This window comes from Triticum dicoccoides, chromosome 3B (genome assembly GCF_002162155.2).
Source record: "Triticum dicoccoides isolate Atlit2015 ecotype Zavitan chromosome 3B, WEW_v2.0, whole genome shotgun sequence".
Lineage (NCBI taxonomy): Eukaryota > Viridiplantae > Streptophyta > Magnoliopsida > Poales > Poaceae > Triticum > Triticum dicoccoides.
In genome coordinates, this window is record NC_041385.1 from 656,039,989 (window position 1) to 656,053,102 (window position 13,114).

A 13,114-nucleotide genomic window follows, 5' to 3' on the forward strand; every position below is an offset into this window, starting at 1 on the left:
CCTTACTGAAAACCGCTTGTCATTTCCTTCTTCTCCTCGTTGGGTTCGACACTCTTACTTATAGAAAGGACTAAGATAGATCCCCTATACTTGTGGGTCATCAATAATCTTTTCTGGTGCCGTTGCCGGGGAGTGAAGCGCCTTTGGTGAGTGGAACTTGGTAAGGAAACATTTGTATAGTGTGCTGAAATTTTCTGTCCCTTGTTACTATGGAAACTAATCCTTTGAGGGGCTTGTTCGGGGTATCTTCACCCCGACCAGAAGAGAAAGAGTTGCTCCTCAACCTACTGAACTTACTGAAAATATTTACTTTGAGATTCCTTCGGGTATGATAGAGAAACTGCTAGCTAATCCCTTTGTAGGAGATGGAACATTGCATCCCGATTTACACCTTATCTTTGTGGATGAAGTTTGTGGATTATTTAAGCTTGCAGGTATTCCCGATGATGTTGTCAAAAGGAAGGTCTTCCCTTTATCTTTGAAGGGAGATGCATTGACATGGTATAGGCTATGTGATGATACAGGATCTTGGAATTATAAACGAATGAAGTTGGAATATCACCAGAAGTTCTATCCTATGCATCTTGTTCATCGTGATCGTAATTACATATATAATTTCTGGCCTCGCGAAGGAGAAAGCATCGCTCAAGCTTGGGGGAAGCTTAAGTCAATGTTATATTCATGCCCCAATCATGAGCTCTCAAGAGATATGATTATTCAAAACTTTTATGCTCGGCTTTCTCTCACTGATCGCACCATGCTTGATACTTCATGTGCTGGTTCTTATATGTTAAAGACTACTGAATTCAAGTGGGACTTATTGGAAAGAATTAAACGCAGCTCTGAAGATTGGGGTTCCGACGATTGTAAGGAGTCAGGTATAACACCTAAGTTTGGTTGTGTTAAATCTTTTATGGATACCGATGCTTTTCGTGGATTTAGCGCTAAATACGGACTTGACTCTAAGATAGTAGCTGCCTTTTGTGAATCTTTTGCTACTCATGTTGATCTCCCTAAAGAGAAGTGGTTTAAATATATCCTCCCATTGAAGTAAAAGTAGTTGCACCTATTACAGTTGAAGAAAAGACTGTCACTTATAATGATCCTATTGTTCCTACTACTTATGTTGAGAAACCTCCTTTTCCTGTTAGGATAAAGAATCATGCTAAAACTTCGACGGTTGTTCGTAAGAGTAATACTAGGACTTATACAACTCCTGAGAAAATCAAAGTTGAACCTAGTATTGCTATGGTTAAAGATCTCTTGGATGATAATTTAGATGGGCATGTTATTTCTTTCTATGGTGAGACTGCTAATATTGCTAGACCAGATGCTAAGATACATAGACCTGTTGTAGGCATGCCTGTTATTTCTGTTAAAATAGGAGGTCATTGTTATCATGGCTTATGTGATATGGGTGCTAGTGCTAGTGCAATACCCTATGACTTATATAAAGAAATTATGCATGATATTGCACCTGCTGAAATAGAAGGTATTGATGTTACTATTAAGCTTGCCAATAGGGATACCATTAAGCCAGTTGGAATTGTTAGAGATGTTGAAGTCTTGTGTGGGAAAGTTAAATATCCTGCTGATTTTCTTGTTCTTGGTTCCCCACAAGATGACTTTTGTCCCATTATATTTGGTAGACCCTTCTTGAATACTATTAATGCTAGGATTGATTGTGAAAAGGATACTGTTACAATTGGCTTAGGGGATATGTCTCATGAGTTTAATTTTTCTAAGTTTCATAGACAACCTCGTGATAAAGAATCACCTAGTAAGGATGAGATTATTGGTCTTTCTTCTATTGCTATGCCTCCTACTGATCCGTTAGAACAATATTTGCTAGACCATGAAAATGATATGTTTATGAATGAAAGAAGGGAAATAGATGAAGTGTTCCTTCAACAGGGTCCTATTCTAAAACACAACCTACCTGTTGAAATCCTAGGGGATCCCCTCCACCCAAGGGTGATCCCGTGTTTGAGCTCAAACCATTACCTGATAATCTTAAGTATGCTTATCTTGATGACAAGAAAATATATCCTGTTATTATTAGTGCTAACCTTTCAGAGCAAGAAGAAGAAAGATTATTGAAAACTCTGAAGAAGCACCGTGCTGCTATTGGATATACTCTGGATGATCTTAAGGGCATTAGTCCCACTCTATGCCAGCACAAAATTAAAGTGGAGAAAGATGCCAAACCAGTTAGAGATCCTCAATGACGATTAAATCCTAAGATGAAAGAAGTGGTAAGAAAGGAGATACTAAAGCTCCTTGAGGCAGGTATAATTTATCCCGTTGCTGATAGTGAATGGGTAAGTCCTGTTTGTTGCGTTCCTAAGAAGGGAGGTATTACTGTCGTTCCTAATGATAAAGATGAATTGACCCCGCAAAGAATTATTACAGGTTATAGGATGGTAATTGATTTCCGTAAGTTAAATAAAGCTACTAAGAAAGATCATTACCCTTTACCTTTTATTGATCAAATGCTAGAAAGATTATCCAAACACACACATTTTTGCTTTCTAGATGGTTATTCTGGTTTCTCTCAAATACCTGTATCAGCGGAGGATCAATCAAAAACTACTTTTACTTGCCCTTTTGGTACTTTTGCTTATAGACGTATGCCTTTTGGTTTCTGTAATGCACCTGCTACCTTTCAAAGATGCATGATGGCTATATTCTCTGACTTTTGTGAAAAGATTTGTGAGGTATTCATGGATGATTTCTCCGTTTATGGATCCTCTTTTGATGATTGCTTGAGCAACCTTGATCGAGTTTTGCAGAGATGTGAAGACACTAGTCTCGTGTTGAATTGGGAAAAGTGCCACTTTATGGTTAATGAAGGCATTGTCTTGGTGAAAGTGCAATCATGCCCTTAATCATATTTTGATGTTGATGAAAACACATATGCTTGGGACTAATCATGTTTATCAAGTATATCTTAGGATTATGTTTCAAAGACAGTGTGCATGGATCATGACTAGGGACAAAAAGCATATAACTCAAGAATGGATATACAAGATGTTGACTTCATTTTATGGTTTGTTCTTGAGTATAGGGATCCCGCACTATTAAGAGGGGATCGATGGATCTAGTGAAAAACTTGCTCAAAAGCTACTATTTCTATACCTTGCCTTCGGACGTCCAGTGTTCTACGGACGTCCGGTCCTTCCTGATTGCCCGGACGTCTGGTCACTTCTGGACGTCCGGCGTTCCACAACAGAAGCATTTCTACGGATGTCCAGAACCCTCCGGACGTTCGACACTTTCACGACAGAAGCGTTTTTACGGACGTCTGAACACTCCGGTCGTCCGTGCTCCGGATGTCCGGCCCAGCTCGGACGTCCGTATCCTGTACACTGGGTTGTGGGTCACACTTTTCACAGCGTCCGGTCGTCCGGACCTATTTGTGCCTCCGGACGTCCGACGTTCTCCGGACGTCCGGCCATCCTGTACCCCAAACGGTCACTTCTACCCACCACCTATATATATATACCTTTCCCTTCCATGGGATAAGGTTGACCATTCACTTTGAGCCTATCAAGAACTCTCCTCACTCTCTCTCTCTCATTCATCCACACTAAATCCTAGATTCCCAAGTTTTCTAGGAGCATTTGATAGAAGTTCTCCAATCAAGTGATAGATCCACTCCTTCCCCTTCTTTGCACCTAAGGAATTTGTGACTTGAGCAAGTTTTGAGCTTTTCCCCATCGTTCTTGTTACTCTTGGAGGTTGGAGACTCCTAGGCGGTAGGAGTCATTCAGAGAGGAATCGAACTTTGTGATTACCCTCGAAAAAGTTTGTGAGGGTTTGGAGACCACCCCAAGGTCTACCACTAGTGGTTGAGAAATGCCTCTGTGGTGTTGTCTCAAAGGGAGAATAGGGTGAGCCTTCGTGGCGTTGGTGTGCCTTCGTGGTAACATCCACCTCTCTAACGGTGACTAGCTTCCCTCCAAGGAAGTGAACATCGACATACATCCTCGTCTCCCGGAGTTGCGGTTATTCCTAACCCTAACTCTCTACTTGTGGTCACTTGTCTCTTTACACTTACGTACATTATATTGTGCTTGCCTACTTACGTGTTTGTGTTGTTTGCTTAGTACTTTGTGCTCACGTGCAATTGTTAGGCTCATCTTCATATTCTTCATTATTGCCTAAAATTGCCAAGTAATAATTAAAATTTGTAATTGTACCTATTCACCCCCCTTCTAGGTCCATCTCGATCCTTTCAATTGGTATCAGAGCCTCGTGCTCTATTCTTGTGGCTTAACCGCCCTAGAGCGAGATGAACCCAGATGGGACTCCCCTGGTTGTAGATCCTAAGGATAAAGGCAAGGTTTCTTGTGAAGTCAAGTCATTTATGTCTCAGGATCTAGAACGGGCCCTTGCTAAGCAAAAAGAGGAGCATGATGCTTCTCTTGAGGCCTTGGTCCAACTGAGATTAGCCACGTTGTCCGCGGTGCTTGCACCACACTCAAGTGGTGTGGGTTCGAGGCCAACCGTGCCTACATCATCACTTGGTCAACAACCTCCTAGCAATGAACACACCAGTGTTCCTTGGCTTTATGCAAGACCTCAGGTTGAGAAACCAAGATATAATCCTCATGGCAAACCTCCTTTACTTAGTGCTACTTCCGATTTTGCTTTGTGGAAAGTTGCTATGCAGGATCATCTTCGACATGGAAACGATGAGATGCTGGAGATTATAGAGTATGGCTATCATGTGGTTGATCCAAAGAACCCCACACCAAGAGAAGTATATGACAAGAACCTCAATGACACGGCAATCATGTGTATAAGGAGAGGTATGGATGAAAAGCAAAGGAGACCGTTCATACACATCAGAAGTGCCAAGGAACTATGGGAAAGTGTTATACGATCCAGGACTGGCACTTCTACCCTCCGGAGTGCTCAATATGAAATTTCCAAGGGGCAATTGCAAAACTTTTGTATGGAAAAAGGTGAAACCCCCAATCAACTCCTTGAGCGTCTCATGACTCTCATTGCGGATATTGAGTCATGTGAGTGTGACAAGACACAAGATGGATTCAATATGACTAAGAGTTTCTTGTGGATAAGTTGCTTCATGCCCTTGCTCCATATCATCATCAAATGGTGTGGGACATAAGACAACACCATACCTTCAAGGAAATTACTACAGATGACATCATATCCACCTTCCAACTATTTGAAGAGTCAAAGGCCAATGCCACAAAACATCTTGCTATGCATGGTTCCCCATAATCAAAGATCAATCTTGCATTGAAGGCCAAGCAAGTATGTGAAGATGAGCAAAGTGAAGAAGAAGAAGAAGATGATGACGATGAAGATGGTAATGAGATTGAATCCGACGAGGGCCCTTCGTATGAAGACATGGCTCTTTTTGTCAAGAAGTTTAGCACCGGAAAATTCAAGGGAATATTTCAAAAGAAGAAAGTAAGAAAATGCTACAACTGTGAAGAAACCAATCACTTCTCCAACGAGTGCCCTTATGAGAAGAGAGAAGATAAACCAAGGTTTCCCAAGACCTTTCCCAAGAAGAACTTGCCAAATCCTTTGAACTCCAAGCTCAAGAAGAGATATGGAATGGCAATGGTTGCTCAAGAAGAATCTGATCCGGATGATGTTAGTGGTGTTGCCGGAGTTGCTCAAGACTCTCAAAACACGTTGAGGTTAGTAAACAAGAGTGGTGACGTGGTCACCTACAACTACATGAAAGATTACAAGGGCAACGCTCACAAGTGCCTAATGGCAAAGGCCATGGTTGAAGAAGGAGAGGACCAAAGCTCTTCTGACAAGGTCAAGGTAACTCCACGATCAAATCCTCCTCTTTTCACACCTTCTACTCCTAGTGATGAGTATCTTGATGCGGAGGATAGCTATGAGGATGATGATCTAGATGATCCTATGATTGCTAAACTTAATAAGTTCATGTGCTCCCTCAAAGGAAAGAAAACTCACTATGTTTCGTATGCTTATGGAGATGGTGAGTAAGCACACCATCACCATTAAGGAACTCGAAACCCTCGTCACCGAGGAAAAGGAAAAGTGTGAAATCCTTGAGCGGAAATTCCAATATGAGGAAGCACAAAATGATGAACTATGCTTAAAAATTGGTGCAAATATTGATGTTCACACTAATGATCTTGCCTCCTTGAAAAAGGCTATTGACTCTTGCGAAGAGTTAATGAATGATAAAAGTAAGCTTGTGAAGTCTCATGCTTCTCTATCTAAGGATTGTGAGCTTCTATCTGTGTCTCTCAATACTAAGGAAGGAGAGCTCACCGTTCTTAGAAAGAGTTTTGAGACGCTCAAACTTACTTATCTTGAAACTTTAGCCAAGGCTTACTCTTCCCCTATTATAAATGTTGATGCTTGTGCTACTAACTCTAGTAGTGATCTAGCATCTATTCTTGAGGAAAATCGTTTTCTCAAGGCTCAAATTGAGAAAGGTCTCATGACATGTGCTCAAGGGAAAAAGAATCTTGATGAGATCTTGAGCCAACACAATGAGGTGTTTGCCAAAGAGGGACTTGGGTTTGACCCGAGCACAAACAAGAAGAAGACGTCCTCCCAAAAGTGCACAACTCCTCTAAACAAAACATTTGTAAGAGAAGGGCACAAGGAGAAAGGTAAGGTTGTGAGTGGGAAGGCCACAAGGGGCATGCCCACTCTCAACAAGCCTAAAGAGTTCACGCCTCCTTCCTATGTACTTCGTAAGACTAAGGATGGAGAAGTCTTTGAAAAATTTGTTGGTCCTCGAAATGCATTCCGGTTCCATGCTATTTGGGTCCCTAAGACCCTTGTAACTAACTTGAGAGGTCCCATTGCAAAATGGGTGCCTCTAACCAAGTCCTAATTGTGTGTAGGTAAGCTTCTCCGGTGGAGTGAAATGGGTGATTGATAGTGGATGTACAAATCATATGACCGGAGATAGCAAATTGCTCTACGATTTCATGGAAGCTATTCAACCATTCATGAGCATTATGTTTGGTGGAGGTTCAAAAGGACAGGTACTCGGGTTGGGCAAGGTGGCTATCACCAACGACATGTCTCTTGCAAATGTTATGCTTGTCCAATCCCTTAAATACCACTTGCTTTCTATTCGCCAATTGGCTTCTGTTGGTTATGATACACTCTTTGTACTAACGGATGTGAAAGTCTTTAAGAGAGATACTCTCGAAGTGGCCTTTGTTGGAGAGTTGGATGGCAACCTTTACACGGTTGATTTCTCGAAAGAGAGCACATTCCATGCAACTTGTCTAATGGCCAAGGCTGACAAGGGGTGGCTATGGCATCGCCGGCTAGCCCATGTTGGCATGAGAAATCTTTAAGATCTCTTAAAGGGGACTCACATCCTTGGACTAACCAATGTCTCATTTGAGAAAGATCGTGTGTGTAGTGCATGCATAGCCGGGAAGCAACATCAATCAAAGCACCCACCCAAGAACATAGTATCTACTTCAAGGCCCCTGGAGCTCCTTCATGTGGATCTTTTTGGGCCTCCTTCATGGGATAGTCTTGGTGGGAAAAAGTATGGGCTTGTCATTGTTGATGATTACTCAAGATATACATGGGTGTTCTTCCTCAAGTCCAAGGGCGAAACGAAGATCACCTTCATTGATTTTGCCAAGCAAGCCCAACGCAAGTTTGACAAAGAAATCCGGGCAATAAGAAGTGACAATGGCTCTGAATTCAAGAACTATACTTTGGAAGAATTTCTCAGTGATGAAGGGATTGAGCATCAATATTCAGCTCCATACACTCCTCAGCAAAATGGTGTAGCCGAACAGAAGAACCATACACTTGTAGAGATGGCAAGGTCCATGTTGGATGAATACAAGTCACCACATAGTTTTTGGGCCGAAGCTGTCAATACCGCATGCCATGCATCAAACCGGCTCTTCCTCCGCACTATATTGGAAAAGACTCCATATGAGCTTCTAACTGGAAACAAGCCAAATGTCAAGTACTTTCGTGTATTTGGGTGCAAATGTTTCATCCTCAACAAAAGAGAACGGTTAGGAAAATTTCAATCCAAAACAATTGAGGGTATATTTGTTGGTTATGGGTCAAACTCTCACGCCTATAGAGTCTACAACAAATCCAATGGATGTGTTGTAGAAACTTGTGACGTGGTGTTTGATGAATTTAATGGCTCCCATGGGGAGCAAGTTGATCTAAGTGATGTAGGTGAAGAAGATTCTTCTCAAGACATTTTGACCATGGGTGTTGGTGCACTTCTTCCTATGGAACAAGAACCTCATGATGATGAAGAAGAAGATGGAGGTCTCACACATCATCAAACTACTTCAACATCCATACCACCACAAGCTCCTATTGTTCAACCGATACCCTTAGTCCAAGTTGAAGAGGATGATCAAGTCTCTCTTAATGATAATCATCAAGAACAAGATCATCATCAAGAGCAAGAACAAGAAAGTCCAATCATTGATGATGAACCTCAGCAAATGCAACATGAACAAGAAGATCTTCCTCCACACGTGAATGATCCATATGTTGAAGATGTGGATGATGGACATGAAGTTGAACCTCGTGAAACCCTCACCTCCATCATGCCTCGAGTGGCCGGTCGTGTTGATGTTAACAAAATCCTCACCGGCATCTCGGAAGGTAGAAGTCACTCGTAAACATTTGACAAACTTTTGTGCTCACTTCTCGTTTGTGTCTAGTATTGAGCCACTCAAGGTACAAGAGGCATTGATGGACAATGATTGGCTTGTTGCTATGCAAGAAGAGTTGAACAGTTTTGAACGCAACCAAGTGTGGTCATTAGTCAAGAGGCCATCTACCGAGCACAACGTCATTGGAACAAAATGGATTTTCAAGAACAAGCAAGATGAAAATGGTGTAATCATCCGCAACAAGGCAAGGTTAGTGGCACAAGGGTACTCATAAGTTGAAGGTTTGGACTTTGGTGAGACCTTTTCCCCCGTTGCCCGTCTTGAATCCATTCGCATCTTACTTGCTTATGCCGCTTTCAATGGTTTTACATTACATCAAATGGATGTGAAGAGTGCTTTCCTTAACGGTCCTCTACAAGAATAAGTATATGTGTCACAACCACCCGGGTTCGTTGATCCCTTTCAAAAAGACTATGTGTATAAACTTCATAAGGCTTTGTATGGCCTCAAACAAGCACCTCGTGCTTGGTATGATCATCTGAAGAAGTTTTTACTCGATGATGGTTTTGTGAGAGGGGTGATCGATCCCACTCTTTTTACTAAGAGGGACAAGGGTGATTTGATCCTATGCCAAATCTATGTAGATGACATCATTTTTGGTTCTCCTAACATTCATTTGTGCAAGAAGTTTACGGCTTCAATGACCAAGAATTTTGAAATGTCACTCAATACGGATTTGAAGTTCTTTCTCGGATTTCAAATTCAACAATTTTAAGAAGGAATGTTCTTATCTCAAGCAAAGTACCTCAAGGATATTCTAGAAAAGTTTGGTATGTCTGATGCTAGTCCATGCAAGACACCCATGCCAACCAAAATTACTCTCACTGAAGACACAAATGGTACTCCTTTCGACCCATCTACTTACCGCTCTATGATTGGTTCATTGCTTTATCTTTGTGCATCTAGACCAGACATTATGTTCAGTGTATGCATGTGTGCTAGATTTCAAGCTTTCCCTATGGAAAGTCATCATAAGGCAGTTAAGCATATTCTCAGATACCTTGTTCACACCCCAAAGTTGGGCCTCTGGTACCCCAAGGATGCTAAGTTTGATCTCATTGGGTACACGGATGCGGATTGGGCTGGAGATAAAGTGGATCGTAAGTCCACATCCGGTGCATGTCAGTTTCTTGGACGATCCTTGGTGAGTTGGTCCTCGAAGAAACAAAATTGTATTGCTCTCTCTACCGCAGAAGCTGAATACATTGCTGCCGCTAGTTGTGCAACTCAGTTGTTATGGATGAGGCAAACTTTGAAGGATTACGATATCACCTATAGAAATGTGCCTCTTCTGTGTGATAATGAAAGTGCCATCAATATTGCTGAGAACCCCAAAGATCATCTCCGCACCAAACACATTGATATTAGGTATCATTTCTTGAGAGATCATGTTGAAAAGGGTGATATTCACATTGATCACATTGGCACAGATTTTCAACTAGCAGATATCTTCACCAAACCTTTAGATGAAGCAAGGTTCTGTCGACTTAGGCGTGAACTTGGTATCTTGGAGCTTGACAACATTATGTGAAATCTAGTACCCATTCATGCATGAATCTAATGTCTTGTCATGATGTAGGCATATACTTAGGGGGAGACATTCAATTCATGAATGTTCTCGCCCTACTCAATGCATAAAAAGAACCAACACTCTCGAAGTAACCATGGGTCTAGACCTATGGTGCTTTAACATGATGGAGTAGTGACTATGCACTCAAAGTTCAAATCTTTCCGTGTCATGTCATGTCTACTCAGACATTGTGGCATTAGCCACCACTTGTAGTATATGGCTATGATTGAGTGAGGTAGGGTATTAGTTACTACATAAATAAATTTTTACCGTGGACGAAAATTGCCTTCTCCTCATCATGATCAGCACTTGCACCTTTGCCTCCTATCAAAACTTCTGGCGTCGGACGTCCGTAGGTTCCGGATGTCCGTGTGGTTCTTCACTACCGGTCGTCCGTAGGCATACGGACGTCCGTAAATTCTTCTCTGACCACCATCGACCGGTCGTCCGGCCTCTCCGGACGTCCGTAAAATCCACTTTGGTTCCTTTAGTTGGCCTATACGCCGAAACTCCAGACGTCCGTAAGACTCCGGACGTCTGTAATAAACTTTCTGTTACAATCTGTCCGGTCGTTCGAAGCCGTCGGTCGTCCGTTGAATCATCTCTGTCATCCCCTACTTTCTGTTGGTCCCGACTCCGTTCGTCCGTACGCTCCCGGACGTCCGGACGCATATTCGACTCCGGTCGTCCGTAGGCTCCGGATGTCCGGACGTTTTTACTGGCCACTATATATACTGCACGATAGGGTTTCTCAACTAACCACATCTTATCCGCTAGTTTCCCCACCGCCGCCACCGCTCCTGCCATGCGACCACTCACCGTGGCTGCACGCCGCCGTGCCCCTCGCCGGGGCTTCTCTTCGCCGCGGATCTGCGGCTCGCCGTCCAGCCCGTCCAGCCCGTCGGCCACCTGCTCCAGCACGTCGCTCGGCTCCTCCGTGTTCTTCCTTTCAAGGTCACGATGCCTCGGTCCAAGCACTCAGCTTGCAAGGAAGTCGCCGGAGGGCCGGCTCGTCCGTCTCGTCGTGGTGGCTCCGACGACTCCCAGGAGGAAGATCACCCTCGGAAACGTGCCGCTCGTCCTCCCAGCTCGTCCAGTGATTCCTCTTCGGAGGGGTCAGACTTTGAGGATGAGCTTGAGGAGGTGGATCCGTCCCCGATGGTTGGCGTTCGCGTCGCTGCACCCAAGCCAGGCACTCGTCGTCCAACCTTTCAACCTCCTCCTCCTCCGGTGCAACCCCACGGTGATGCCCGTCACAGCTCAATTGAGCCTCCATTGTCACTCGGCCGTCATGTTAAGCGTTTCAACGAGGTCCCCAAAGCTTCATATCTTAAATTGCGTCGTGATGTAGATCAATTTACTGTTGTTAGGGATTCTCAGGATAGTCGCTTTCGCACAAATGTCCAAGCCGACATCTTCACCACGATTGTCATCCCTAAAGGCTTCTCACTTCATGTTTGCATTGATCTTGAGCACATTCGCACTCATCCGGAGAAATATCCGGGAGCCATTGAGCTCATTGAGTCGTCAAATCTAGCTGCTCCATTCGCCTTTCAACATGATTTTAACCATGCTGCCATCCATCAGTTTTATGCCACATGTTACTTTGCTCCTGATAACACTGTCACATGGATGACCTCCGACACTGCACTCACAACATCTTATGCTCAGTTTGTCACTGCCCTTGGATTTCCCGACACTGGGTTCAAAATCCACAAGGATGACCCCAACCATAAGCCCAAGGGCATTGCGGTCTGTGCGGATCTACTTAGACCCATACCAACTTTGTCTGACGCTGAAAAACAAAAGGGTCTAAACCAAGTCTCCATTTGGCGCTTTCCATTCAACATCATTTATCAGTTTATCATTCGCACCATTTATCCCAAGATGGGTGACAAGGGCTCCTACAGCAGCTACTGCATTGATCTCATGCATCGCCTCTTCACATCTCCTAAAGGGAAGATCAATGTTCCACACTTTCTATGGCATGAGATCCACATTGCTAGCTTCCAACACAAGAGGGCTTTTCCTCATGCACCTTTTATTTAGGCTTTTATCGAGAGTGTAGCTCCCTTTCCCATTGCACGCACTCATATACATGAGAGATGGGTCATTCCCGCTCACATGGTGGCTGATCATGTTCCACCTCCTCCCGCTACTGCTAGTCGCACCGCCGCTAGTTTTCCTTCTCATGCTACCCATCCTCCTTCCAGTTCTGCCCCCTTTGGGCGCATTGCTCATTTTCTTGGGAAGGCTCATTCTGCCATGATGAAGATGTTCACCTTCCATTGCTCCCAACACCACGATGTGGTCACTCGCATGGTCACTTCCAGGAACGCTCTGAAGGCTCGTCTGAGAGACTCAGGAGTGTATGATGTGAGTGACGATGAGCGTCTTCCCGTAGCCCCTCCTTCTGACTTTGGTTTTCCCTCCGGTCCTGAGTGGGCTGATTTCTTCGACGAGGCTGGTGGCAGTGGTGTTCATGATGATGATGATGAGGATGATTATCTAATGCTATTATGTTTTCCCCGTATTTTCTATTTTTGGATACTTGATGCCAAGGGGGAGTAGGCTCCATATGCATGTTATTCTAGCTCATTATGTAATCAAACTTATTGTTATGGTTGTGTTTTAGCTTGTACTGAACCTATGTTATGTGTTTGTTGAATCTGAGATTTGATGAATCTATATGAAGTTTAACTCTTGATTATCGTGTGTATGAGATTTGGTTATACTGGAGGCATCATTTTGAGGGGGAGCCCTCATCATTTTTTTTGGTATCTATGGTATCACTTTGAGGGGGAGCTCGCTCGCTACTCATTCTTATTAT